This window comes from Meriones unguiculatus, chromosome 19 (genome assembly GCF_030254825.1).
Source record: "Meriones unguiculatus strain TT.TT164.6M chromosome 19, Bangor_MerUng_6.1, whole genome shotgun sequence".
NCBI classification, from domain to species: domain Eukaryota; kingdom Metazoa; phylum Chordata; class Mammalia; order Rodentia; family Muridae; genus Meriones; species Meriones unguiculatus.
In genome coordinates this window covers 64,654,154-64,681,134 of record NC_083366.1, presented here as the reverse complement: position 1 = coordinate 64,681,134, position 26,981 = coordinate 64,654,154, and positions in this window count along the sequence as shown.

The window sequence follows — 26,981 nt, the reverse complement described above, 5'->3', positions numbered from 1 at the left end:
GGCCCAGCTCATTTTTGTTGTTTCTCACTCCCAGGTGGTGAAGAAGGGACAGGTCAAGACCAGGAAGAGAAGTGCTGCTGTGAAAGGTAGGCCTCTGCTTTCCTATGGAGAGGCAATTCCACCTGCCCCGCCCCTCAGTGATGAGTCATGATGAGGGCCATGCTTCTCAGGCTATAGGATGAAAGCACCAAGGAGCAAGAAGGGGGCTGCTGCGCAGGAAATCAGAACAGGGAACTCCTGGGGTTTGTGCCAGAATGCAGCTGGGGGTGGCCTGGGATGGGTGCTGCCCCTGGGAGTCTTGCTCCAGGCTGTGCAGAGATGCTGGGCCAGTGTCTGGGGGACCCCGGGTCCACCTGAGACAGGTGGCTGCAGTTCTCCCAGATGTGTCCCCGTCAGAGGACGGTCTTGTGTCCCTCACGGTGATCTACGAGAATGACAGGGGTTGGGGGAGAAGCAAGGAAAGTGTAAATGGAGAGATGAGGTCCCTTTATTGCATCTGCACCATTCCACGGTTGTGTGTCTTTGGAGTATGGTCGATGGGCATTACGGTCCTAGTCTAGATGGTTTCTAGAGGGGTCACTCTTACAGTTCCATGGAATGTAAGGCCTTTTGCATATTCTCCATAACATAAGCTTTATTTCCAGGTGGTAGAAATGGCAGAAAGAATTTGGCAGATTCCCACAATGCATCACAACCAGTTGAAATGTAAGGAATCTACTGCTTGTGAAATTACTCAAACCAGATCTCATATGAGCTCAGGGGCCGGAGGTCTTCTTACAGCAGACGCTGTGTAGGGTGGGACTGAAATGCAGCCCTGTTAGATGGGACACTAAGGGATATGGGATATAGAGGCAGTGGAGGGGCTGTGGGATACAGGGGCCACGTTTGCACAGACTGATGGGCAGCTTGACCCTCTGCTTGGGGCTGATGCTTTTGCCTTGTGTCTTCTGCAGCCCCACCAAGCATCCTTTAGTGGACTCCACACCTCACGCCTTTTGGAACTCTAAAGAGAAGATGGATCACCTTCCCCTCTCTCAGCTGCTGTCCTACTCTAAAGTCTTGGAAGATCTTATACAGCAGAAATTTAGCCGGCTTCTCTGGGGCATGTCCTCTGTGTTCTCTGAGTCAGTGGTGGCTACTGCCTTGGTCTCCAAGACACCTTCCTCTGAAGCACTTAAAACTGTGAAGTTCAGGGACACATCTGACACTTTCCCACCTCTGCCTCCAGCTCAAGGACCTCCACAGCTTGGCCAGGCCCAGCCATGGCCCTACCAACATGTGGCACCACGCTTGCTACAAGGGACACAGGGCCAGGGACTAGACAACCACCTAAGCTCCACACCACACCAAACACTCTCTTCCTCCCAAAGTAGAACCTGTGGAACTGCATGTCCCACAACTGAGACAAGGATGCAAGCATCCCTTCCAACTGAAAGGCCCAGCTGGCAGCAGGGACCGAATTGGAAAGGAACTGTAGATACTAACCTCCAAAAACGTCAAACAGCCGTTACCCAGCCATCTCACATCTTTCCCAGGGGCATGCCGCCCACTGAAGCTGCCAGGTCAGCCTCTATCCTTCCTGAGCAGCGTCAGGTCCTCCAGCACCAGGAGGAGCCACAGATTGAAGACAGGGTGACTAAGATGAGACAACAAAGAGGAGCCCCCTTTAGATTCTGCCCATCCAGGGAGATAAGGAAGCTTCAGAAGGCTTTCCTAGCAAACAGTCCTCCCCAGTCCAAGAATAGGCCTGACCTCTCCCAGCCTGCCAAGTCCTCTATCCTTGACTCCAGAAGCTGCGAGTTGAGCCCAGTGTCGGGGTCTGTGCCCCCTCAGACGCCCTTAATGAGTGGCCCAGCAAAATGTAATACCCATGATCGTGTCAAGGAGGCCCTCAGTGTTGGAGCCAAAGACCTGCCTTCCACCTCAAGCAACACCCTTGCGAAGGACCTAGATCCCAGAACCCCTTCACTGAGGATAGAGCAGTTGTCCTATGTGAACACCACCCAGAACCTTTACTTCCTCGACCCAAAGACTCAGATGAAGCTGGAGTCAAACATCGCTCAGCTTCCCTTGAAACACAGAAAGAGAGCACAGGCTCCTGAGCCAAAGGGTCTCACCCCACCAGGGATTCCAGCCTCATCCCTTCCCCAGCCTGTGTGCCCCTCCTCACCGGCCTGTGCATCGAAAGCTGAATACTATTCCAAGGCTGCCAAGATCCTGGAAAAACTGCATCACCGAGACCCAGGAGGGACAAGGGTAGGCACTGTATCATCTATGAGGCTGCAGGGCCCTCCATTTGCACACTGGCCTTTAGAGCTTTGGGAGACCCAAAGGGCCCCTCCACCTGCTGCCAGCCATGGGCCCCCAAAGGCCCATCCAGATGCACAAGAGAGACACCTGAGTGTTTGGGGCTCTGATCTGTGCCTCCAGGCAAAAATCCAGCAGGGCAGGGCCATCCAAGGGACTGGAAGAGGCAGCCTGCAACCAACTACCAGCCCAAGAAAGGCCAACCATGCAGAATGGAAGAGGTCTGAGAAGGTGGCCTCAGGGCATCCCTGCCAGAGTGGGACAATGGGGGGCCCTCAAGAAAGGCTCCCATCTTTTATTGTCAAGCAAACTATCACACTAGAGGTGAAAGACAAGGCACATCCTGCATGGCAAGTGAATCTGGGATCCAGGGAGATTCCCCTTAGCCCAGCCCTCAACACTGGGGGCTTTGAGCATGCTGAGGCCAACAGAAGCCCAGGCCATTTCCAAACACCTTGTCCACAGCACTCAGTCCACTCAGCTCTAAACCCACAGGCGCTTAGTGGGGATGATTTCCAGTTAAAGGAGCAGCCACAGTTGTGCTTTGCTGGGTTCCTTCCAGAAGGCCAAGGTCCCGTGTACCCTGCCACAGTCAGCTTGCCTTCAGAAGACTCACTGCCCAGATCCCAGAATAGATCCCCAAATCTCCAGACTCCCCAGGGCTTCGGTGATGTGTTCATGAGGACAGATCACAGCCAGGAGACTCGGGAGCTCAGGGTCTCCCCGGATAAGACTCCAGAAAAGACTCTCAAGGCATGTCATCCTGATGGAGAGAGGACAGAATGTATGAGAGACAGAGCCAAAAGCCAGGGAGAAATGCTCGAGAGCGTTCAGACCTCCCAAGCCTGTGTCATCGACACCTCCACCCAGCTAAACAGTATGGCCTCAGCTGATAGTCAGTCCTCCCTTGATATGCCAGGAAAGTTACAGGCTCTGACAGAAAGCTGTCTGAAGGAAATCATAAAGAATATTCTTCAATACCTAAGCCTCAGCGCAGAAGATAAGGAGCAGGGGCATCCTCTGAAGAATGAAGGGCCCCCATCATCTACTGTGCAGACACAGGAGGCAGTCACAGGAGAAAAGCTCTTCTGCAGTATGCCAGCTGATGTGCAAAGCCTCTCGGATATTGTGGTACAGATCCTGCTGAACTGGCTGGGCCTTAAGTTAGAGGGCCCATCAAAGGAACAATGGTGTAAACTGGAAACACTGACATCCCACTTGGGTTGCTCAACCCACTCTTGTGAGGGTCTCTGTGATCCAAGGAGCAGCAGACCAGAGAGCAAAATGAGCTATGGTCACACCAGCCCCGAGGCTCAAAACCATCCATTCCTAAACGGGGGAGTCAACCCTCAGTTGAATTTCCATGCCCAGAGCACCTCTGCTCAACAGCAAAACAGACAGAAGAAAGGAATAGTCTGTGACCAACCGTGTAGTCCTGGGCAAAACAGGGATAGGGAAATTGGAGAGGGACAGCAATCGGGCATTGCTACTGAAACAGCCTGTGACCCAGAGCTTAACAGAGTGAAGTACAGAACGGGCTGTGCTGGCCATACCATCCCCCAGAGACAGGACCATCCATTCAAGTACAGAGAAATGGGAGACAAACGGCAGCCCGGTGTTACTGCCCAGAAAGCTTATGGCCCCAGAAAGACCTTACCAGCATAGGCCAAGGAGCAGCTGCCACCTTGGCCTTTGCCCACCAGGAAGTTTTCCAAAAGATGAGCCATTTGCCAAGCCACTGTTTTCCCATGCTTTCCTGGTAATAAACTTTGTCATTTTTTTTCCTTCAAAGAAAGCCTTTCTCCTACTGGAGCTCCTTCTCTGTTGCTAATAACTCCTTCCCAGATAGAAGCCAATGCCTAGTTCAAGTTCCTGTCTTGTTCTTTGTTTCTTTGATTGAAAATAGATTCCTCTCTCCTACACTATATCCCACGTAAAGTTTTCACTTACTCAGTTCCTCCCTACTGCCCCTCCCATCCAGATCCACTCCCTTTCTGTCTCTCATTAGAAAAGAATGGGTCCCTGTTCTAAGAGATAACTACCAAGCATGACAAAACAAAAATATAAAACAAAACCCATCACATCTAAATTGGATGAGGCAACCCAACAGAAGAAACAGAGCCTTAACAGTGGGCACAAGATTCTGAGAAATCAGGGACCCATTCGTTCACACATTCAGGAGTCCCATAAAAATACTAAGCTGAAAGCTGGGTCAACAGAGGACCTGGGGCAGACCCGTGTATGCGCTTGTTCTTGCTGCTTCGGTCTCTGTGCATTCATATGAGCCTTGGTCAGTCGATCCAGAAGGCCTTGTTTTCCTGGTGTCCTCCAGCCCTCTGGCTGCTCTACTCTTTCCACCTCCTTTCCATGGTGGTCCCTGAGCTTTGAGGAGAGGGATTTCATGGAGACATCCCATTTAGAGCTGTGTGTTTTAGGCTCTTTGTCTGCCTGTCAGCCTGTCTGCCTGTCTGCCTGTCTGTCTGTCTGCCTGTCTGTCTCTCAATGTAATGTCTGGCTGTGGGTGTCTGCTTCTAAGTCTGCTGCAAGAGGAAGCATCTTTGATGACTAGATAAAGCACTGACCTCTGAGGACAGCAGAATGTCGTTAGGAGTCCTCTGTTGATCAGGCTCTTGTGTTTCAGCGCAGTGGAGTCTGTCTTGCTGTGATGGAGGAGGGAAAGGACAACTGTCTGCCTCAGTGTGGATTCTGGATGGGGTGGGCATATCTGGAGGGCACAGTCACTTCTGGTGTCTTCCTCACCTAATCCTGTCAGTGTGCAGTTAGTATTAACCATTCCATCATTACAGAGAGAAGCAACTGAAGTCTTTAGGTTGTTTTAGGATGAGCCAACCCTACAAAGATCACTCTCCAAGGTCTGACTCGGTGTCTTTTCCCTGCTCTGTGCCTGTGTGACTTTTGGATAGCTACACACTTTGGAGTACATAGATCCCAGAGAGTCAACAACTTTCACAAATCTCCAGAGTTTGTAGGTGGTTTGGCATTTTTACATTTATAGTTGGGAGAATCCTATCAAGTATATGCCTATGTAATGAATAGAAAGCATCCATTGGTTAGAGCTCTTGCTTAGCTGATGCGAGGGGAGAAGGGCCAAGGCTTCAGACATCATTTCCTAGATGACAAGGCAGTACCTCCCGTCCTGATTCTTGCCTTTTTCTCTGACTACATCCAGAACAAGGAGGTCATCTGCACTAAATGAAGCTTAGAACAGGTGTTTCACTCTGGTTACAGTTGGCTTTCTTACTTATAACTATGTAGGCATAAAACATACAATAAACATAAAATCATTTAAAGTAAACAATTGAATCTTTAAGTTTGAAGGAATTCACTCTATGTAAGACAGAAAAGTGAAAGCCAAAACAGATAAATCTATGTAAGAAAAACGTCCGTACTGGAAAGAAGTGCCAAAATGGTTATGTGTGGCATGTCTCTGTGTGTATGTATGTATGTGGTGGGGGGGGTGCATGCATGCTTGCATATACACACTTGTGTGGCCAGGGGTCAACCTTGAGTGTCATCCCTTTTAAGCCATAATTTTGAGACAAGGTTTCTCTCTGAGACATAGGGCTCATCAATTAGGCCAGGCTGGCTAGTGAGGCCCAGGCATCCACCTGTGTTCACCTCCCCAATGCCAGGATTACAACTCATAGTGTCACACACACACATCTTTTTACACGGCTTCTGTGGAGTGACCTCTTCTACTTGAGTGGCAAACTATTGATTGTTCATTTCCAGGACCCATCAAAACAAGTTTTCTGTCCATCCTGCTGGAGTTCAACAGGGTCCTAAGGGTGTGTGTGTGAAAAGAATGGTATGGAACAGAGACTCGAAGAAGGAGGCCAAGTCATTTTGTCCAATCAAAGCCTCTTTTATTAGAAATTTTTACTCAACTTATAGAGGGAGAGGGCAGGAAAGGGGGAAGGCTAATTTACTGCTGCAGGAGATAGCAAGAGTGCTTTCATGGCTTGAATATGCACCTGCAAGATACCTTAAGGATGTTTTCTTAAGCTATCTCACAGATGCTCTAAGAATAACAGACGGACATCCTCACAAATCTATCACACGACTTAGGGTCAGCAGCAAGAACAAGCGCATACACGGGTCTGCCCCAGGTCCTCTGTTGACCCAGCTTTCAGCTTAGTATTTTTATGGGACTCCTGAATGTGTGAACGAATGGGTCCCTGATTTCTCAGAATCTTGTGCCCACTGTTAAGGCTCTGTTTCTTCTGTTGGGTTGCCTCATCCAATTTAGATGTGATGGGTTTTGTTTTATATTTTTGTTTTGTCATGCTTGGTAGTTATCTCTTAGAACAGGGACCCATTCTTTTCTAATGAGAGACAGAAAGGGAGTGGATCTGGATGGGAGGGGCAGTAGGGAGGAACTGAGTAAGTGAAAACTTTACGTGGGATATAGTGTAGGAGAGAGGAATCTATTTTCAATCAAAGAAACAAAGAACAAGACAGGAACTTGAACTAGGCATTGGCTTCTATCTGGGAAGGAGTTATTAGCAACAGAGAAGGAGCTCCAGTAGGAGAAAGGCTTTCTTTGAAGGAAAAAAAATGACAAAGTTTATTACCAGGAAAGCATGGGAAAACAGTGGCTTGGCAAATGGCTCATCTTTTGGAAAACTTCCTGGTGGGCAAAGGCCAAGGTGGCAGCTGCTCCTTGGCCTATGCTGGTAAGGTCTTTCTGGGGCCATAAGCTTTCTGGGCAGTAACACCGGGCTGCCGTTTGTCTCCCATTTCTCTGTACTTGAATGGATGGTCCTGTCTCTGGGGGATGGTATGGCCAGCACAGCCCGTTCTGTACTTCACTCTGTTAAGCTCTGGGTCACAGGCTGTTTCAGTAGCAATGCCCGATTGCTGTCCCTCTCCAATTTCCCTATCCCTGTTTTGCCCAGGACTACACGGTTGGTCACAGACTATTCCTTTCTTCTGTCTGTTTTGCTGTTGAGCAGAGGTGCTCTGGGCATGGAAATTCAACTGAGGGTTGACTCCCCCGTTTAGGAATGGATGGTTTTGAGCCTCGGGGCTGGTGTGACCATAGCTCATTTTGCTCTCTGGTCTGCTGCTCCTTGGATCACAGAGACCCTCACAAGAGTGGGTTGAGCAACCCAAGTGGGATGTCAGTGTTTCCAGTTTACACCATTGTTCCTTTGATGGGCCCTCTAACTTAAGGCCCAGCCAGTTCAGCAGGATCTGTACCACAATATCCGAGAGGCTTTGCACATCAGCTGGCATACTGCAGAAGAGCTTTTCTCCTGTGACTGCCTCCTGTGTCTGCACAGTAGATGATGGGGGCCCTTCATTCTTCAGAGGATGCCCCTGCTCCTTATCTTCTGCGCTGAGGCTTAGGTATTGAAGAATATTCTTTATGATTTCCTTCAGACAGCTTTCTGTCAGAGCCTGTAACTTTCCTGGCATATCAAGGGAGGACTGACTATCAGCTGAGGCCATACTGTTTAGCTGGGTGGAGGTGTCGATGACACAGGCTTGGGAGGTCTGAACGCTCTCGAGCATTTCTCCCTGGCTTTTGGCTCTGTCTCTCATACATTCTGTCCTCTCTCCATCAGGATGACATGCCTTGAGAGTCTTTTCTGGAGTCTTATCCGGGGAGACCCTGAGCTCCCGAGTCTCCTGGCTGTGATCTGTCCTCATGAACACATCACCGAAGCCCTGGGGAGTCTGGAGATTTGGGGATCTATTCTGGGATCTGGGCAGTGAGTCTTCTGAAGGCAAGCTGACTGTGGCAGGGTACACGGGACCTTGGCCTTCTGGAAGGAACCCAGCAAAGCACAACTGTGGCTGCTCCTTTAACTGGAAATCATCCCCACTAAGCGCCTGTGGGTTTAGAGCTGAGTGGACTGAGTGCTGTGGACAAGGTGTTTGGAAATGGCCTGGGCTTCTGTTGGCCTCAGCATGCTCAAAGCCCCCAGTGTTGAGGGCTGGGCTAAGGGGAATCTCCCTGGATCCCAGATTCACTTGCCATGCAGGATGTGCCTTGTCTTTCACCTCTAGTGTGATAGTTTGCTTGACAATAAAAGATGGGAGCCTTTCTTGAGGGCCCCCCATTGTCCCACTCTGGCAGGGATGCCCTGAGGCCACCTTCTCAGACCTCTTCCATTCTGCATGGTTGGCCTTTCTTGGGCTGGTAGTTGGTTGCAGGCTGCCTCTTCCAGTCCCTTGGATGGCCCTGCCCTGCTGGATTTTTGCCTGGAGGCACAGATCAGAGCCCCAAACACTCAGGTGTCTCTCTTGTGCATCTGGATGGGCCTTTGGGGGCCCATGGCTGGCAGCAGGTGGAGGGGCCCTTTGGGTCTCCCAAAGCTCTAAAGGCCAGTGTGCAAATGGAGGGCCCTGCAGCCTCATAGATGATACAGTGCCTACCCTTGTCCCTCCTGGGTCTCGGTGATGCAGTTTTTCCAGGATCTTGGCAGCCTTGGAATAGTATTCAGCTTTCGATGCACAGGCCGGTGAGGAGGGGCACACAGGCTGGGGAAGGGATGAGGCTGGAATCCCTGGTGGGGTGAGACCCTTTGGCTCAGGAGCCTGTGCTCTCTTTCTGTGTTTCAAGGGAAGCTGAGCGATGTTTGACTCCAGCTTCATCTGAGTCTTTGGGTCGAGGAAGTAAAGGTTCTGGGTGGTGTTCACATAGGACAACTGCTCTATCCTCAGTGAAGGGGTTCTGGGATCTAGGTCCTTCGCAAGGGTGTTGCTTGAGGTGGAAGGCAGGTCTTTGGCTCCAACACTGAGGGCCTCCTTGACACGATCATGGGTATTACATTTTGCTGGGCCACTCATTAAGGGCGTCTGAGGGGGCACAGACCCCGACACTGGGCTCAACTCGCAGCTTCTGGAGTCAAGGATAGAGGACTTGGCAGGCTGGGAGAGGTCAGGCCTATTCTTGGACTGGGGAGGACTGTTTGCTAGGAAAGCCTTCTGAAGCTTCCTTATCTCCCTGGATGGGCAGAATCTAAAGGGGGCTCCTCTTTGTTGTCTCATCTTAGTCACCCTGTCTTCAATCTGTGGCTCCTCCTGGTGCTGGAGGACCTGACGCTGCTCAGGAAGGATAGAGGCTGACCTGGCAGCTTCAGTGGGCGGCATGCCCCTGGGAAAGATGTGAGATGGCTGGGTAACGGCTGTTTGACGTTTTTGGAGGTTAGTATCTACAGTTCCTTTCCAATTCGGTCCCTGCTGCCAGCTGGGCCTTTCAGTTGGAAGGGATGCTTGCATCCTTGTCTCAGTTGTGGGACATGCAGTTCCACAGGTTCTACTTTGGGAGGAAGAGAGTGTTTGGTGTGGTGTGGAGCTTAGGTGGTTGTCTAGTCCCTGGCCCTGTGTCCCTTGTAGCAAGCGTGGTGCCACATGTTGGTAGGGCCATGGCTGGGCCTGGCCAAGCTGTGGAGGTCCTTGAGCTGGAGGCAGAGGTGGGAAAGTGTCAGATGTGTCCCTGAACTTCACAGTTTTAAGTGCTTCAGAGGAAGGTGTCTTGGAGACCAAGGCAGTAGCCACCACTGACTCAGAGAACACAGAGGACATGCCCCAGAGAAGCCGGCTAAATTTCTGCTGTATAAGATCTTCCAAGACTTTAGAGTAGGACAGCAGCTGAGAGAGGGGAAGGTGATCCATCTTCTCTTTAGAGTTCCAAAAGGCGTGAGGTGTGGAGTCCACTAAAGGATGCTTGGTGGGGCTGCAGAAGACACAAGGCAAAAGCATCAGCCCCAAGCAGAGGGTCAAGCTGCCCATCAGTCTGTGCAAACGTGGCCCCTGTATCCCACAGCCCCTCCACTGCCTCTATATCCCATATCCCTTAGTGTCCCATCTAACAGGGCTGCATTTCAGTCCCACCCTACACAGCGTCTGCTGTAAGAAGACCTCCGGCCCCTGAGCTCATATGAGATCTGGTTTGAGTAATTTCACAAGCAGTAGATTCCTTACATTTCAACTGGTTGTGATGCATTGTGGGAATCTGCCAAATTCTTTCTGCCATTTCTACCACCTGGAAATAAAGCTTATGTTATGGAGAATATGCAAAAGGCCTTACATTCCATGGAACTGTAAGAGTGACCCCTCTAGAAACCATCTAGACTAGGACCGTAATGCCCATCGACCATACTCCAAAGACACACAACCGTGGAATGGTGCAGATGCAATAAAGGGACCTCATCTCTCCATTTACACTTTCCTTGCTTCTCCCCCAACCCCTGTCATTCTCGTAGATCACCGTGAGGGACACAAGACCGTCCTCTGACGGGGACACATCTGGGAGAACTGCAGCCACCTGTCTCAGGTGGACCCGGGGTCCCCCAGACACTGGCCCAGCATCTCTGCACAGCCTGGAGCAAGACTCCCAGGGGCAGCACCCATCCCAGGCCACCCCAGCTGCATTCTGGCACAAACCCCAGGAGTTCCCTGTTCTGATTTCCTGCGCAGCAGCCCCCTTCTTGCTCCTTGGTGCTTTCATCCTATAGCCTGAGAAGCATGGCCCTCATCATGACTCATCACTGAGGGGCGGGGCAGGTGGAATTGCCTCTCCATAGGAAAGCAGAGGCCTACCTTTCACAGCAGCACTTCTCTTCCTGGTCTTGACCTGTCCCTTCTTCACCACCTGGGAGTGAGAAACAACAAAAATGAGCTGGGCCCCTTCTTCCTCTCTCTGGTAGACAGGCTGCCTGCCCAGAGAGCTTCCTCTCATCCTTGACTCATTAGTGCTGTGCATAAACACATTTGCTTTTGGCCTTGTTGTAGAAACAGAAGAAGGGGATGTCTGTGCCACAGTTACCATGATGTCCTCAGTCAGAGTTCCTCAGACAGGGTCCTACCCAGGCTGGGCTCTGCAGCTGCCTCTGGGCTGTCAGGTGAGAGCTGCCTCCTCAGAGCAGAGGTGACTTGAGCCCTGATCTGAAGCCTTTGGTCTCCTCAACCCCTCTACATCAGCTCACCACAAACAAAAGCATGTGCCTGAGCTGAGGACAGATGAAGCCTTTCTCAGAGCTTGTCCTGTGTCCCCACAATTTCAGAAATACTGTCTGCTCACAGAGCCACACTCTTCCTTATTGGCCTCTTTTTCAGTATGTACAGATGGTCTGAGGGCTTCAGACACCTCAGGGCCATTGTCACCTCTGCCCTGCCTGCCTGCCAGCCCCTGCAGAATGAGGTGCTGTTCTCTCTGGAGATTTCCTCTCTCCTGTCTCCCTCCTTGACCAGCAAAAGTGAAACTAACAGTAGTGATCAACAGTGCACACTCCACACACTCAACACTGTGGGTCAACCAAGGCGTTCCTCACCTTTGGGGTGTTCCTTTTGCTCCCAGGTGGTGGAGATTCTGGGTAGGTCTTCAGGAATGGGATGAGTAGGATGAAGAGCCCCACTCCGCACATAATGGCAAAGGTCATGTCTGTTGGCACGAACATGGAGCTCAGGCTCATCCTGGAGTCACTGATGCTTTTCAGGGGAAGGAGAGACTTCTCCATCTTCTGAATCTCAGCGCAGTTCTCAGGGAACTGAGACCTGGGAGTGCAGCATGAGACTTTTCAGGAGGGCTCAGGCCACATCACACAGCTGTGGCCTCCTCATCACAAAGGGCTCCAGGCAGGAGGCAGGTGCCACAGCCCCTCCCCACCCTTCACCCAGCACACCCTCCTGCCTCCTGGCTTTCCCTGCTCCCTCCTCTAAGATCCTTGTGCTGAACCATTAAATAAACCTCCATTCCTGTTTTGTTCTTTCTCCCTGAGCCCCAGAACTTATCTGCCTCCTGGAAGATGTCTGCTTCTATTTCCAGGAATGGGAGTCTGGAGCCTATGTACTTCTGGTTTTAGAATCCTCTATACTGATTTCCAGCATGCCTTTCCAGTTTACATGGCCAATAGCAGTTGCTGAGGGTTCCTTTCATCAGTAGAATTCCTTATTTGTCTTCTTCTCAACCACTGTGGTTGATGTGAGATGGAATCACAAAGGTGCCTTAACCTGAATTTAGTTGTAAGCTAGGAATCTTGAAGACTTAGTAAAATATTTATTAGACTCTGTGTGTTTCTTTTAAAAGACAGTTCAATCCATTAGTCCATTTATTGATTGGTTGTTTGGGGGTATTTAATAATGGCAATTCTTTGTACTTTTTAAATGCTAAGACCCCAGTGTTGTTGTTTGGTTGGCCTGCCTTCTGGTACTCAGGTGGAAGGGTGTGCAGAAAACCCACCACTCCAAGTCCAAGAATGTGAGTCATGGCTCTGAGAGCTGGGAAGGTATTTATGGCTCTGAGGTGACAGTGAACCCAGGGTATCTTGAGACTCTGGAGCCAAGGAACCCAACAGCTCAGGGGTGGGATAGTCTCTCATGGGTATCCTGAGGCTTGGGAAACCAGGAACCACATAATTCTGGGGTGAGATTGGGTCTCACAGGCATCCTGAGGCATGGGAGCCCAAGAACCACATAATTCTGGGGTGGGGTAGTGTCCTGCTGGTATCCTGAGACACAGGAACCCAGGAACCACACGGCTCAGAGAGTGACCTTCTCAACAGCGATGTTCCGTAGCCTGGGAGTGTTGCCCCAACCTTTGATGAACTGTGGAAGTTAAGGAAGGGCCTGAGCTCTGCTCCTTCTGAATGTTGTTGTCTGTGTGTTGCTGGAGCTTTCTCAGGCAGAGGTCTGGCCACTTCTCTGCCCTCATGACTTATAAAACCTACAAAGAGTCCACGATTTAGATAGTGTCCACCATGAAACTGAAAGCCCTGCCTTCCTGGGCAGCACAGCAGTCTCTGCTGGAACCTCTTCCAGAGCATCACAGACTGAGCTATGGACAGGCCCAGAGACAGGATGTGCTCTTCAAGCTCAGAGAGATAAAGGACTGCCTGAGAGAAGATGGAGCATCCAAATGTGGAGAAGGTGACCCTTCCCCCTTCATAGAGTGCCCAGGTTTTAGTTGTCCCTGGAGTCAGAAAGTAGAGAGCCCTTCCTCCCACCCCCCGAATATCACATCTAGACTTGTAGCAATATTTTCCTGATCCTGCTCTCCCAATACAATCTTGAGACCTCTGATCATGTTCTAGACTCTGGGTTACCAGTCAATTACAGACACATCTCTCCACATGAACTGAAATGTAAAGAGGAACCTTAATGGATCCTGGTGTGTGTGGAGGGCCATGCCTCTGGTCACACTCATGCTCAGAGAGTTCTGTCAGTGTCTGGACCTGAGAATTACCATAGCCCTGGAGGACCCAGCTCTCTGTCCTGGCTTGGCCAAGACCCACAGGCCTGTGCTGGGCAAGAGCATCAGTGCATCCTTCCTGTGCCATATTTACCAGAGGTTACCAGGCCCAGGGCAGAAGGAGTCACCTCAGGCCTCTAGAGTTTCTGGTTTGCATCTAGCCGGCTGACTTCTCTGACTCCTACTTCCTGGCTAAAAATGTGACTGTGAATCCCAAGACAACATTCGGTGCTGGGTCAGCAGGAGGCGCTGCTCTTGTTTGTTGCAAAATTCTAGAGTGCACAATGTCCAGCTGGTACTGCTTGCCACTCCATTTCTCCTGATCTAAACCCATCCTTCTAGCAAAGAGTGTGTATCCTTCCCAACACCAGGAAAAAAAAAAAAGAAGAAGAAGCATTAAAGGAAGGAGGTCTCCACGTGCTCCTCCCCCAACATACACACACGTGAGGCCTTCTCTCTGCTCTGATGAAAGGCATTCTGAGCCTGTGATGGTCTGAAGATCCCCTACTCAGAACACCTGCCTAAGAGCTAGGCCTCTTAGAGATGTTTTCCTCAGAGTCCTGAGACTCCATCTTGCCTGGGAAGGAATTCTGTATATGGATCTTGCTGGGCCCCTAAAACTGAGAGGTCAAACTTGGCCTTCATTGTGTGACCCAGGATCTAGGCAGGGACCAGACAATCCTGGGGACATAGTGATGGTTCCTGCTGCCTTTGACACTGCATTCACCTTAGGGTCATGCAAAAAGGTATGCCAGCCTTGTGAGAGTTCCAGATGATCCAACAGCAGAGGAAAGCCTTCATTGCTCCTGCCTGGTTTCTGGATTTGCATCTAGGGATCTTGAAATATGGGGCTGGGGAGAATAAAACACTTCTGTCCCTACCCAGCAGTCTTCTGAGGGACGATGTGTCTGCCGTTGTCAGTGGCCCTGGTGGTGAATACTTTTGGCCAGCTTTGTCCTCTTCAAGTTTTTGTTTTGTTTTCTCTTGGTTTGTTTTCTTTTGTTTCCAATCCTTTCAGCCTGCACCACCACCTACCAGGCAGGAGGGGCTTCGAAGAGTTAGAAGGACATCTGCCATAGGAGGCAAGCAGGTTCAGACCTGGTGCTCACACAAGGGAGAGGCAAGTAAGGCAATAAAGGGATGAAACAGGATTCAGGAAATCCTCTAGGGGTGTTGGAGAGTGAGGAGAGTAAGGCATTCTCCTGGAAAGGCTTCTGTGAGGACAGCCTCACTCCTCTCAACCACTTGAGCAGCTGCAAGGGGAGAGGGCCCACAGCACAGGGGGAACATGAAGTTGGAGCTCAGCTGCAAGATGGATCCCAGGCAGCTGGAGGAGCAGAGTTTGGGTGTCCTGAGAATCATGGGACAGTTTCCTGTACATCCTGTGACCCCTGCTGGTTTGGTAACAACCTTCCAGAGAAGTGGGAGAAAGGAGCTTCAGCTGAGAGGAGAGAAGGCAAGCATCCACATCATTCATAACAAGAGATTCAGATTTTCTTCTGTGAAATCACGAACCTGCAGAAAATGCAGCAGGGCTCACAGATAATCCCCCTTTTCCCTTTGCTTTGGTGCAGGGGATTGGACCTGTAGCTCCAAGCACACTAAGCAGCTACAGCCCCGGCCTCAGCCATAAAACTAAGAGAGTCTCAGGTATGGATGCCCCTGCTACATCTCCTTAGTTCTACAATGCAATCATCATGTCCAAATGATTGTCAGATTATCAGGGCGTTTGCAAGGTCATCGTTAAAGACAACCAGTGCTCAATTGCATAAACGTATTAAATCAAAATTGTATGCATGGTTCTAAGTATACCCACAGCAATCACTACATGAAGGCCCCACTTCATGGGTCACTATCCCTCCAGCCCTCTCTCCTAGATGCTGGGAAATCTAAGCTGACATGTCATGAATGACAGTTAGGAGCTGTGCTACTGAGTCACCCTCAACAACTCATAAAAGGGTGTTATCTGACACAGCTAAGCTCAATGATTTCATATTCTTGTGTAAGGACATTTATTTAGAAACAGGTCTCCATGTGTCACCGGCTGACCTTAAACTTTCTATGTGCTCGAAGATGACCTTGTTCTTCCTGTCCCCACTGAGAGCCTGTATTACTGGCATGTACCACCATCATGGCCTGTGTGGTGCACACAATCGGACAGCATGGCTTCCTGTGTGCTAGGAAACCACTCTGAGGTACACCCTGGCGATGGAGTATGGGTGTTCTTGAGTGTTTCTATGTGCCCATGCTGCCCTCTGACTCTTGCTTCATCCTGTTTAGAATTGTAACAAAGCATCTTATAATCTCAATCATGTTCCCCCTGAGTTCCGCATCTCTGGAAACTGTGAACACCTCACATTTAATAAGTAGTGGTAGCTGGCAGTAAAGGTGCTTCCCCTTAAATCCTACCTCTTGAGAGGGGAGGCAGGACGATCAGGAGATCAAGGCCTTCTTCAGCTACCCAGCAGGCTGCTGGCTAGCCTGGGCTACATGACATCCTTCTTGAACAAAACAGAAAAGATACCAAGGTGTAGCCACTCTACCAATCATTGTGGAGAACGCTCAAAAAGCTAAAAACTAATCCACTGATAACAAAGATATTTGACCCATTAATACACTCCCAAAACAACGGGCATCTGATCACCCAGAAACATGCCCTGTCAAGTTCATTGTCCCCTGCTTTGTGGAGGGAGAGAAATGTCCTTCTAATGAGGAATGGATAGTGAAAACATGGTTCATGTACACAATTAGGCTCTCTTCAGCTCTGAAGAAGGCAATCATGGCACTTGAGATAAACTGAAGGAAGCAGCACATATGAACCTGAGAGAGGTGACTCAGATGCACAAAGGCAATCTCTGAATGTGCTCTGTTATGTTTGGATTCTTCCTCCAAACCTCCAGGTGGGAGAGTATTATATGGAGTAACCTCAGAAAACAGGGAAGTAAACATCGTCTGGGAGGCAAGGTTTGTGGAGAGGGGCAGAGTAGGACATAGGTGTGATAAAAGGGAAAATAGAAAAGAGTATGGAGGGGGCAGTTACATTTTGTGAGGATGGGAGGGAACACTGAGGGAGAACATCACCAAAGGTGATAGAAAAGGTCCCAGGGAAACATTGTTCTCTTTACTTGAAAGTACATAAATAGCTATGCAGAAGCCCAGGCCACTCAGCCTGTCTCTGTACAGCCTGTACACATAATCTGGAAACTCGTAGCTTTCACAGTACTCATTGCAGCTCAGCAAAGCAGGGCTCAGGTCCACGTGATCTCCACAGCATCCCTCTTCCACCTTGGCCGCAAGAACAGAAGCCCTGAATTTCTCCAAGACTCCCTGAGGGTGAGGGTGTAGCATTTAAGGGTGATGGTGAGTTTTCTGTGCCTGAGATCAATGCTATCCTTTGTTCCCTGAACAACAGGGAGCTGCAGGCAGAGGCAGCAGTGTGGGTGTGCAGTGGATGAGCTTTGCTGATGGTGACATAATCCTCCAGGCAGCACCTGGGTGTCTTCAACATGGGCATCATGTACCACAGCAAACAATCCACTGATGGTGCAGAGGAGGGGCTGAGGGGATCCCGGGGCTGCTGGTCACTCTGTTAACGTTGAGGACTTTTCTGGTGCACAAGCAAGTGCCCCTGGAGTCTCTGCCTCCACTATGGCTCTGTAAGTCTTGGAGATTTCTGCTCTCCAGGCGTTTCACAGTACCAGTCGCTGGTTCCTGATGGAGGAGGGTTTGTGCACTGTGTATTCAAATGCTGACTTCTGTACCCAGAGATCTGGTGCAGCCCCATTTTGCAATTGGCATTATTATCATGCATCTCCTGTCTCGATGTTGTGTAAATCTTGTTCTCCATCATCTCTGATTAGTTAATAAATAACTAAACAAGCCAATAGTTGGGCAGGAGAGACAGAGAGGAAGTTGCCATGAGCAGTCATCATGAGGACACAGATGAACAGGGAGGTGCCAGAGCAAGACTAAGTCAACCATGTGACTGGGAAGTAGGTCAGGCCAGCACAGTCAGGTTAGAATGGCTCAGTATATGCCCAGCTACGGTTCCTGGGCAGAAAATAAAATTAAGGGGTCTCTGTGTCAATGTTCAGGATCTAGGGTTGTCCTTTGAAAAGGCCATACATTTACAGGTTCCTCACATGCATTAAACAGCCCCAGTCCGGGGATGTCTTGAGAGGAAGGTGTGAACAGATGGCCCAGTTTGATGCTAGGAAGCCTGCCAGAGAGCCAACTCCTAATGGATAACTCATTGAAAATGAAGGTTCTAAGGAAGAGTATAGAAGCCCCAGGCTGAGTGGAAAGAGGAAAAACGGCCATTTTTCCAGCTCCTGTAGAGATGGACAAATGTGAGCTGGCACTGGCTGCCCAGCCCAAGGTTCACTCTCCTGCCCAAGTGTAACTTTGTGTCAGATGAATTTCACTGCAAGCACTCCCATGAGGCCACCCTCTCTGTGGCACAGCCATGTCTTGGCAGCACCTTGGTGAGCATGGCTGGTCCCAGTAGGAGCTGAGCACTGCTTCCCTGAAGACCTTTCCAGACCTTCATGAGCTGCGGACTCATCACTGGCATGTTCCAGCAATTGGAGGAACTGAGGAAGACTGCTTTGTCAGTGTGCTCCGTTCTGTAACCACCACCAGCAGCTGCTTTTGTACTGGTTTCTGCTTACCTGTTCTCACCTGTGAGGAGAGGGCCTGGTGTGCGGTAGTGGTGCACAGCTCACCACCTCAAGGCTCAGGACGGAGCCCCGTCCTTTGTGATGAGCCCATTACACTGCTCAAGAGCGACGGCACGGGTTTTTCCCAGGTCCACCTTCCCTGAGGGGAGCCTCCATGTGGTGGTGGACAGATCATGTCTACAGGAGGTTAGCCAGTCTGTGCACGCCAGGCTTTTGTTACACTGTTATTGTGTCAGGCAGGACACGGGTTCCCAGAGGGAGTGACAAACAAGGCCCCCAAATAGGACCCAAAGAGTAATAGTTGGGCCAGCTCAGGGACCCAGAACAGGATGTAACAGTAATGGCATCAGTCCACTGATGGTCAAGAATGAAGGACAGCGCAGTGTCAGATGCCAGGTGGGTCAGCTCATGTCCAAACAAGATGCAAAGATGGTGGGGGACTGTGCAACAGGACCCAAAAGATAGTAGGTGGCTTTGGTAGACTGGCTGGGACAGCTTCAGTTCCCTCCAAGTGCTCCTTGGTCATGGAGATATTCAGAACATTGCTACCCTTTCCTCTAATAAAGTTTTCACCTATGGGTGTATTTAGATCCTTATGCACATTCTCGCACTATACACAATGTACATTATTACATATAAACTTATTAATTCATGGTAAAATGAGCTTTCAAGAGAAGCACACCCTGTTTTTATGTGCCTGCTCTAAGGAAATAGGTGACAGGAATAGGTGACAGTGACAGGAGAAATAGTCAAGAGAATGAGTCCATTTTGCCAGGTCACTTGTTTCCTTCCATAGTACATTCAGTTTTTCTTGCTGACCCATTCAGTTCTGGATGCTTGGTCTTATGCTGTGTCTCATCTAAATTCCTGTCTTTCAGATGCTGCTGGGTGTGCTCTCTGTGATTTTCAACATACACATTAATGTACTCTGAGTGTAACTTCTACTTTCAGTCCTGATGTGATGAGCCACCATCCCTCCTTCCTTCTGTCATTTCCTCCTTCCTTCCTCCCTTCCTCCCTTCCTTCCTTCCTTCCTTCCTTCCTTCCTTCCTTCCTTCCTTCCTGTCTTCCTTCCATGCACTGCATCCTTCTCTTTGCTTCTCCTACCTCCCTCTCCTGGACTGGAAACTACATTTATAACCATCTCTCTTTATCTTGGCATGGTATTACATAGTGACATTTCCAACCCTGGGGAAGCTGAGGCTCAAGAATTGTGTTATTCAAGGCAAACCTGGGTTACATTAAAAAAAAATCTCAAATACACATTTTTTTTCAAAACTATCAGTCTTCTCTTCTAAACTGCTTTGTCTAAGCTGCTCACATTTAGCACACTCACTGATGTTCTTAGCCTTGTGCTTTTCTTTTTAACATTTTCTGTTTCATCCTCTCCTTCACTTTTATTTCTCAGTTGCTTCCTTCTGTGCCATATAGATGGTTTATTGTGTCATTAATTACTTTGCTAATTTTGTCACCATGGTTACTAGATGTCAGGAGTCATTCTGTTAAAAGAGCTGTCATTAGGCAGGTGGGCTCTCTAGAAGGGGATTCAGTGTTTTGAAAGGTCTGTACCATGATACACCCCAGAAATGCTTCCAGTCTCTAACTCTAATTCTTTGTGCATGGCTACATCTCTGTAATCTGGTATGGTATGTATCATCACTTTCTAGGTATTTACTGCTGTTCGGATGAATTAATTCCTAATTATGGAATTCCTGACTTGATGCAAACAAATTTAAAAGTTAAATTGCTTTAGAAATTCTAAACACCTCTAGAAAGTTTTTGGCTGCAATAAATACCTTCGGGGACCTCCAAATACCTCACTAGGAAACAGGCTTAAGGCAGAGTTGTAGCCTCAAATAGGCTTCACTCAAAAATCCTGGTATACACCATAAAGGTAAGCAAGTTTAAACTTCCCATGAACCCAGATTATAATGAGACTACAAGTAATGTCTAATTAAGTACAAACCATGATGTCATTGCATAAAATTGTCCTGTTGTAATTCCTTATAGCATTATTCCTTACAGCATTATATACTGTCCTTCTAAATTTACTTCGTTTCTTGGAATGAAAGACAGATAAGATTATCGCCCCAAAGACAGCTGATAAATATGTAGCCAGGTTAGTCTTAATTGAAAAGACATATATTCTTTTAACTTTTAGACCCTGTTAACCTTTATGCCTTTTCAACGTTTGTCACTCTGAACTCACTATGAACTTATGTAATGAATACATAAATAAGAAATGTTCAGTTTTAAAATATGTAACCTGTTTTATTTTAGATTCAGATGTTTTTGTGATTGATTGCCTTCTTTGCCTATGAGGTAATTCCTTTTCTGAGTATAAATACTGTAACTAAACAATACACGAGGTTGAAGTTAAAGTTCTTAACTTCATCCATCTTTTTCCTTGAGCTGTGAGCATGAAGGTTTTTGCTTACTTTCTACAACTCTTTCTTTTTCTTACCAATTTACAAACAAGTTAACAGCAGTTTGGGATCCAACTATCAGCCTAGCACAAGCAGGAAAAAGGTTAGCCTGTGAGGCCTCCTAGCTGCCTGGCCCTGCACAGAAGCTAATCTCATATCAAAGAGCCCCTTTTTATAACCCCATGTAGTTTGGGCTAGAAGCCAATTTTAAAGTCCTGGCTGCAGGGAAAAAAAGGACCAGTTAAAGTTTTCCCCCTTAATAGCAATGTAGTCAGTCCCTGGACCTGAAAAGGATTCCTGTGCTCCCTCCTCTACTTATTTTTTTTTCCAATCATCTGGGGAAAAAAAAATGGTTGCTGATTGGTTGCCTGAGCCATCAGCTCTGTGACCCAAGAGATAAAATGAACAGGGAAAACTCCACATCCAATTTTTGACCCGTTGGGTCAGTCAAACAAGTATGTGGCTTGTTATCTCGCATACACAATAGCCTCCAGCATTCCAGAAAGTTATCTGTCTGTGGGCAAGTGGAGCTTGCAGGTAAACCTTTACCCTTACATTCCACCCTTGAATTGTATCCTAAGTCAATCCTTAACTCTGTGAAGGGTTCCTGTTTATATTGAAATCTTATAACCATCCTCTTAATGATGCCCAGACAGGAATTATTAAGCATTAATGATGCACGAGTCAACAGTAATTAGCAGAAGCAGAAGGGTCAAAGGCCCTGTGATGGCTGACATCAGAGTTACTGTCTAGGAGAATACTGAAAGGAAGAATGGGATCAGTCTTTTATTTCATCTCAACCCCCCTTTTAAAATGCTTTTTTTAGCCAGATTATCTATAATTAATCCAGAATGGTTTGTATAGCAACAATTTTCTCTCAAATGTATACAGTAATCATCTTGTTCTACATAGAGCAGATTGAGTGTCCTATCATATTGTAGAGCTACTTCAGCTAAAGAATCTACCTGTTGATAGATCTGGGTCTATTTGATTTTTAACAGGTGCCTTTTCTGGTATGCCAATAGACACCATGGTAGCTGTTGTGTCCCTATGCCAGGGAACTTCCTTTGGACCTAACATTCCAGCCTTTTAGGGGAGAACGGGTAACACATTCTGTAACTACTTCCTGCTGAAACAAGGACGTCATTGTCAGGACACCTGTCTTTAATCCCAGCACCCCAGAGGCAGAGGCAGGTGGATCTCTCATCTCAGTTTGAGGCCAGTCTGTAGAGAGAGTTCCAGGACAGACAGCACTACAAAGAGAAACCATTCCTTGAAAAACAAAACAAAATAAAAAATAAAAAGAATACAAAACAATAAAAGAATACAAATAAAAAATAAAAGAATACAAAACATAAAAAAGAAAATCCCCTCACTTAATTGGAGTATTATTGCTGTGAAGAAACACCAAGACCAAAACAGTGCGTATTTATGAAGGAAAACATTTAATTGGGGCTGGCTCACAGTTTTCTCATGGCAGGAAGCATGGCAGCGTGCAGGCAGACATGGTGCTGGAGAAGGAGCTGAGGGTTCTACATCTTGATCCAAAGACTGCAGGACACCGTGTGTCACACTGGTCAAAGCATGAGTATGTAAGACCACAAAGCCCATCTCCACAGTGACACACTTCCTCCAACCAAGCCACACCTTCTGACAAGGCCACACTGCCTAATGCTGCCGCTCCCCATGGGCCAAGCATTCAAACATAACAGTCCATGGGGCCATTTCTGTTCAAAGCACCACACCCACAAAACCAATCAAACAACCAAACAAAAACCCAATTTCCAAACTGAAGCTCTTTTAGTATCAAAATAAAACTTGAACTCATGAATACGGTCCATAAAACCGGCAACTTTACTTCCTGGTCCTGTCATAATGCACCATTACAGAATATAACAGTTTTTCTTCTTTCTTCTTTCTTTTCTTTTTTTTTTTTTTTTTTTTTTTTTTTTGAGGCAGGTTTTCTCTGTGTAGCCTTGGCTGTCCGGGACTTGCTCTGTAAACCAGGCTGGCCTTGAACTCGCTGAGATCCACCTGCCCCTGCGTGGAGATCCACCTGTCCCTGAGTGCTGGGATTACAGGTATGTGCCACCACACCCAGCTATAACAGCTTCTTTTGTGGCTCAGTTTATCAAAATAGCTAAAGTTTAACAAAGTTTGCAAAGACAAGGAGGCTAGACATCTATTCTTTTTAAATTTTTTTTCTTTTTAAAATTTATTTACTTTACGTACCTGTCTCAGTCCCTCCCTCCTCTCCTCCCAGTCCTGCCCTCTCATACTTTTGTCCCTTCCTCCTACTCCTCAGAAAAGGAGAGGACCTCTCCACCAACAACAACCTACCCTGACACATCAAGGTGCTTCAGGAGTAAGCACATCCTCTCCCACTAAGACCCAACAAGGCAGGCAGCCCAGCTAGGGGAAAATGATCCCAATACAGTAACAGAGTCCATGTTAGAGACAGCCCTTGCTCTAATTGCTAGGGGACCCACATGAAGACCAAGCTGCCCATCAGCTCCCTAGGGCCTGTCTGTGCACACTCTTTGGTTGTTGGTTCAGCCTCCATGGTCCTTGGTTAGTTGACTCCGTAGGTCTTCTTGTGGAGCTCTTTTCTTCTCCAGGTCCCTCTGTCCTTGCCCCAACTCTTCCCTAAGATTCCCTGAATACCAGCCAATGTTTGGCTGTGGGTCTGTGCATCTCTTTCAGTCTGCTGCTGAAAGGGTGGAGCCTTTCAGAGGACAGTTCTGCTAGTGTCCTGTCTGCAAGCAGCAGAGTATCATTAATAGTGTCAAGGATTAGCTCTCCTCCATGGGGTGAGTCTCAAGTTGGGACAGCCATTGCTTGGCCCTTTCCCCAATCTCTGCTCCATCTTCATCCCTGCACACCTGTTGTCAAGGTAAATTTTGGGTTGAAGGTTTTGTGGACGGTGTCCTACTCCTTCCACTGGAAGTCCTGCCTGAATATAGGAGGTGGTCCCTTCACTCTTCATATCCCCGCTGTTAGGGGTCTCAGCTAGAGCAACCCCCATATCCTCTTAGGAGCCTACCTTATTGCGGTCTCCAGCTTGACCCACAAATGCTCCCCCATTGGTTTTCCTCTCTCCCAGCCCTCTCACCTCCTATCCCTGCTCTCCCCCCACCTGATCCTCCCTCTCATTGTTCTTCCCACCCTCTCTCCTACCCAGTTCTCTCTCTGCATCCACTTCTGGTATCTATTTTATTTCCCCTTCTGGGGGAGATTCAAGCATCCTCCCTTGGGACTTCTTTTTCACTAAGTTTCTTTGGGTCTGTGGATTGTAGAATGGTTATCCTGTACTATTTGGCTAATATTCACTTATAAGTGAGTACATGCCATGTGTGTCTTTCTGGGGCTTGATTACCTTACTCAGGATGATCTTTTTTAGTTCCATCCATTTGCTTGCAAATTGCATGATGTCTTTTTTAAATAGCTGAGTAGTTTTCCATTGTGTAAATGTACTATATTTTCTTTAACCATTTTTTGGTTGAGGGACATCCACATTTTTCTGGCTAGTATGACTAAAGCTGCTATGAATATAGTTGAGCAAATGTCCTTATTGTATGGTATAGTGTCTTTTGGGTTTATGCCCAGGAGTGATATAGCTGTATCGTGAGGTAGGGCTGGTCCCAATTTTCTGCGAAAGAGCCAGATTGATTTCCAAAGTCATTGTACAAGATTGCACTCCCACTGGCACTCCCCTTGTTCCACATCCTCAGCAGCATGTGCAGACACTGGAGTTTTTGATCTTAGCCATTCCGATGGGTGTAAGATAGACTCTCAGAGTTGTTTTGATTTGCATTTCCCTCATGGCTAACGATGTTGAGCAATTCTTTACGTCTATGTGTATTGTCCATGTGCATTTTAGAAAGTGATGGCAGGCATTTGACCAGTTCCAGGCTGGTAGAGTAGATATTTGCATCTATGGTGTGGAGTTTATATGGTTCACCACTTGAGATATGGAGTAAATTTTTTTTAAATATTTTTACTTTTTATTTTTACAGTGTGCCATTTTGTTTGCATAGGTGGTAATATTGTGTGTCTTTTTGGGAGATAGCTGTGTATTTATAGTGTTATATGTGTTTGTATGAATTCTTGGTACTTGTGGAGAGTTACATAGGTGTGAAGTTTGTATTTAATTATGTGCTTTATGTGTTTTCTATATATGATCATATGTTTGCATGAGGAATATTTATGTGACAGTATATTTATTAACGGATCTCGAAGCTTGGAAGAATGTTTCTTTTGACTCCGTATATCGTAACTAGGAGCAATTAGTATACATGTAGCAAGTAAGCATGTATGCATGTGAAGGAGAGAGAAGGCTGTGCATTCACAGGCAATCATGGGGACTGTGCTGCATTAGCATCTGTGATACAGTTACTTATTAGTGTTGAGGATGTAGGGAGTGGTCTCCATAAGCTGGGTTTAATTCTGGGTTTGCATGTGGTTTCTATTTGTGTTTTAAATGTTTTTAATTTAGAATTATATTTGATATTTGAAGTAGTTGTGTACATATACCTGTGGGTACCTGAAATATGTAAATTTGTTCTTAAAAAAGAAATTAGGCACAATAAGATTGCAATAAGATTGGTTGATGGTGCTGTGTTTTCTAGATGTACATAGGGTATGCGTGTGTGAGGGGTGAGGTTGGAAGACTATATTCTGTAGGTGTGGAACATAGTATAGTGTGTTACAGAAGAATGTATTCAGGTACTGGAAATGTTTGCATGTATATGTGTATGGGAGTTGTATGTATATGACAGTGTACAGAAGTTAGCTCAAACACAGATATTTGTGTGCATCATTATCTCCTCTCTTGGTGCTGGTCATGGGGTCCAGGTACTATCCACGACAGATTAATATTTTGCATTCAATGAACATTTGTTTATGTATTTGTGGGTTTTGTGGATGTATCTGTGCTGCCTGAGAACACAGAGGCTCAGGAATTACAGCGGGACTTCCTTTTGAATCCACCAGTGGTTAAATAAAGACAGAAGACACATTAACATTTATAAAAGTTTAGTCCTTTAGCGGGGCAGACTTTTAGCTAACTCACAAATTAACCCAATTAACCTAATTAATCTGCATCCCACCACTCTTTATTACTCTGCTTCTGCTCATGTCCATCCAGTCCTGCTGGTGAATCCGCCCATCTCTGTCTCTGCTCCCAGAAATCCTTTCTCTGTCCAGAAGTTCTTCCTTCCCTGTCCTGCCCAGATATTGGCCGTCAGATCATAATTAAACCAATTAGCAAGTGAGGGAGGGAGAGTGCTTACAAAATATGAGGTTGGTGATGATCCATAAGAGTAGCAAACCAAAATCTGGCCAGTACTCAGCTCTCTGCCAGTACAGCAATCAACAGTTGAATATACAGAGACAACCTTCGCACAGTACACAAAAAAGGTTACCCCAACATCTGCCCCTTTTAGTCCAATAAACGGCCTTTTCTCTAACATCAATAAACTATATATAAGAACAATCGTGAGAACTATCAGATAAGAATTACATTTACAATGTCAAATCCATTTGTGTTTGGCAACCTTGGAAAAAGTACTCCATTATCTATCCTATCTTGGTGAGTCCAAAGTTCTGTACCTAAATCATTTTCTATCACTATTTAAACTTTTCTGTCCTCTAACTTTCCTAGCTTGAATAACCAACCTAAATATATTTTTCAGACCTTAAAATATTTTCTTAAATTCTAAACAGCTTCAGTTGTTATGTCTATAATATTGAATAATGAAAACTCTAACACTAAAACTATCTAGTCTTCACCCCATCAGAGACCTGAGAATAATAAATATTACCTGAGAAAACATAAAGTACAGAGCAAACATTTTTCAAACTATAAAAATGACTGAGGCTTCTGGCTACCTAGAAAGTCACCCACAGTTTCAGTCTATAGGCCCAGAACATCTGACAAATGAAAGTTTCCTGTCTGAGTTGAAACAATCTGTGATCTCATAATGAGTAGACATGGATCGGCAGATAGAGGACATCCTAAAAGCAACAATCCCTGAAAAACAACTCAAGTTCCACAGAGAAGTCCACTTTGTTAATAACTGTGAACCTCATGGACTGAAGCAGACATCTTCCAGGAGGCAGAGAAATTCTGGGGCTCAGGAAAAAAATCAAAACATGGACGGAGGTCTATCTCTGATTGCTTCAGCAGAAGGCCCTTATAGGAGGGAGCAGGGAAATAAGGAGGCAGGAGGGTCTGCTGGGTAAAGGGTGGGGAGGAGCTGTGGCACCTGCCTCTTGCCTGGAGCCCTTTGTGATGAGGAGGCCACAGCTGTGTGATGTGGCCTGAGCTCTCCTGAAAAGTCTCATGCT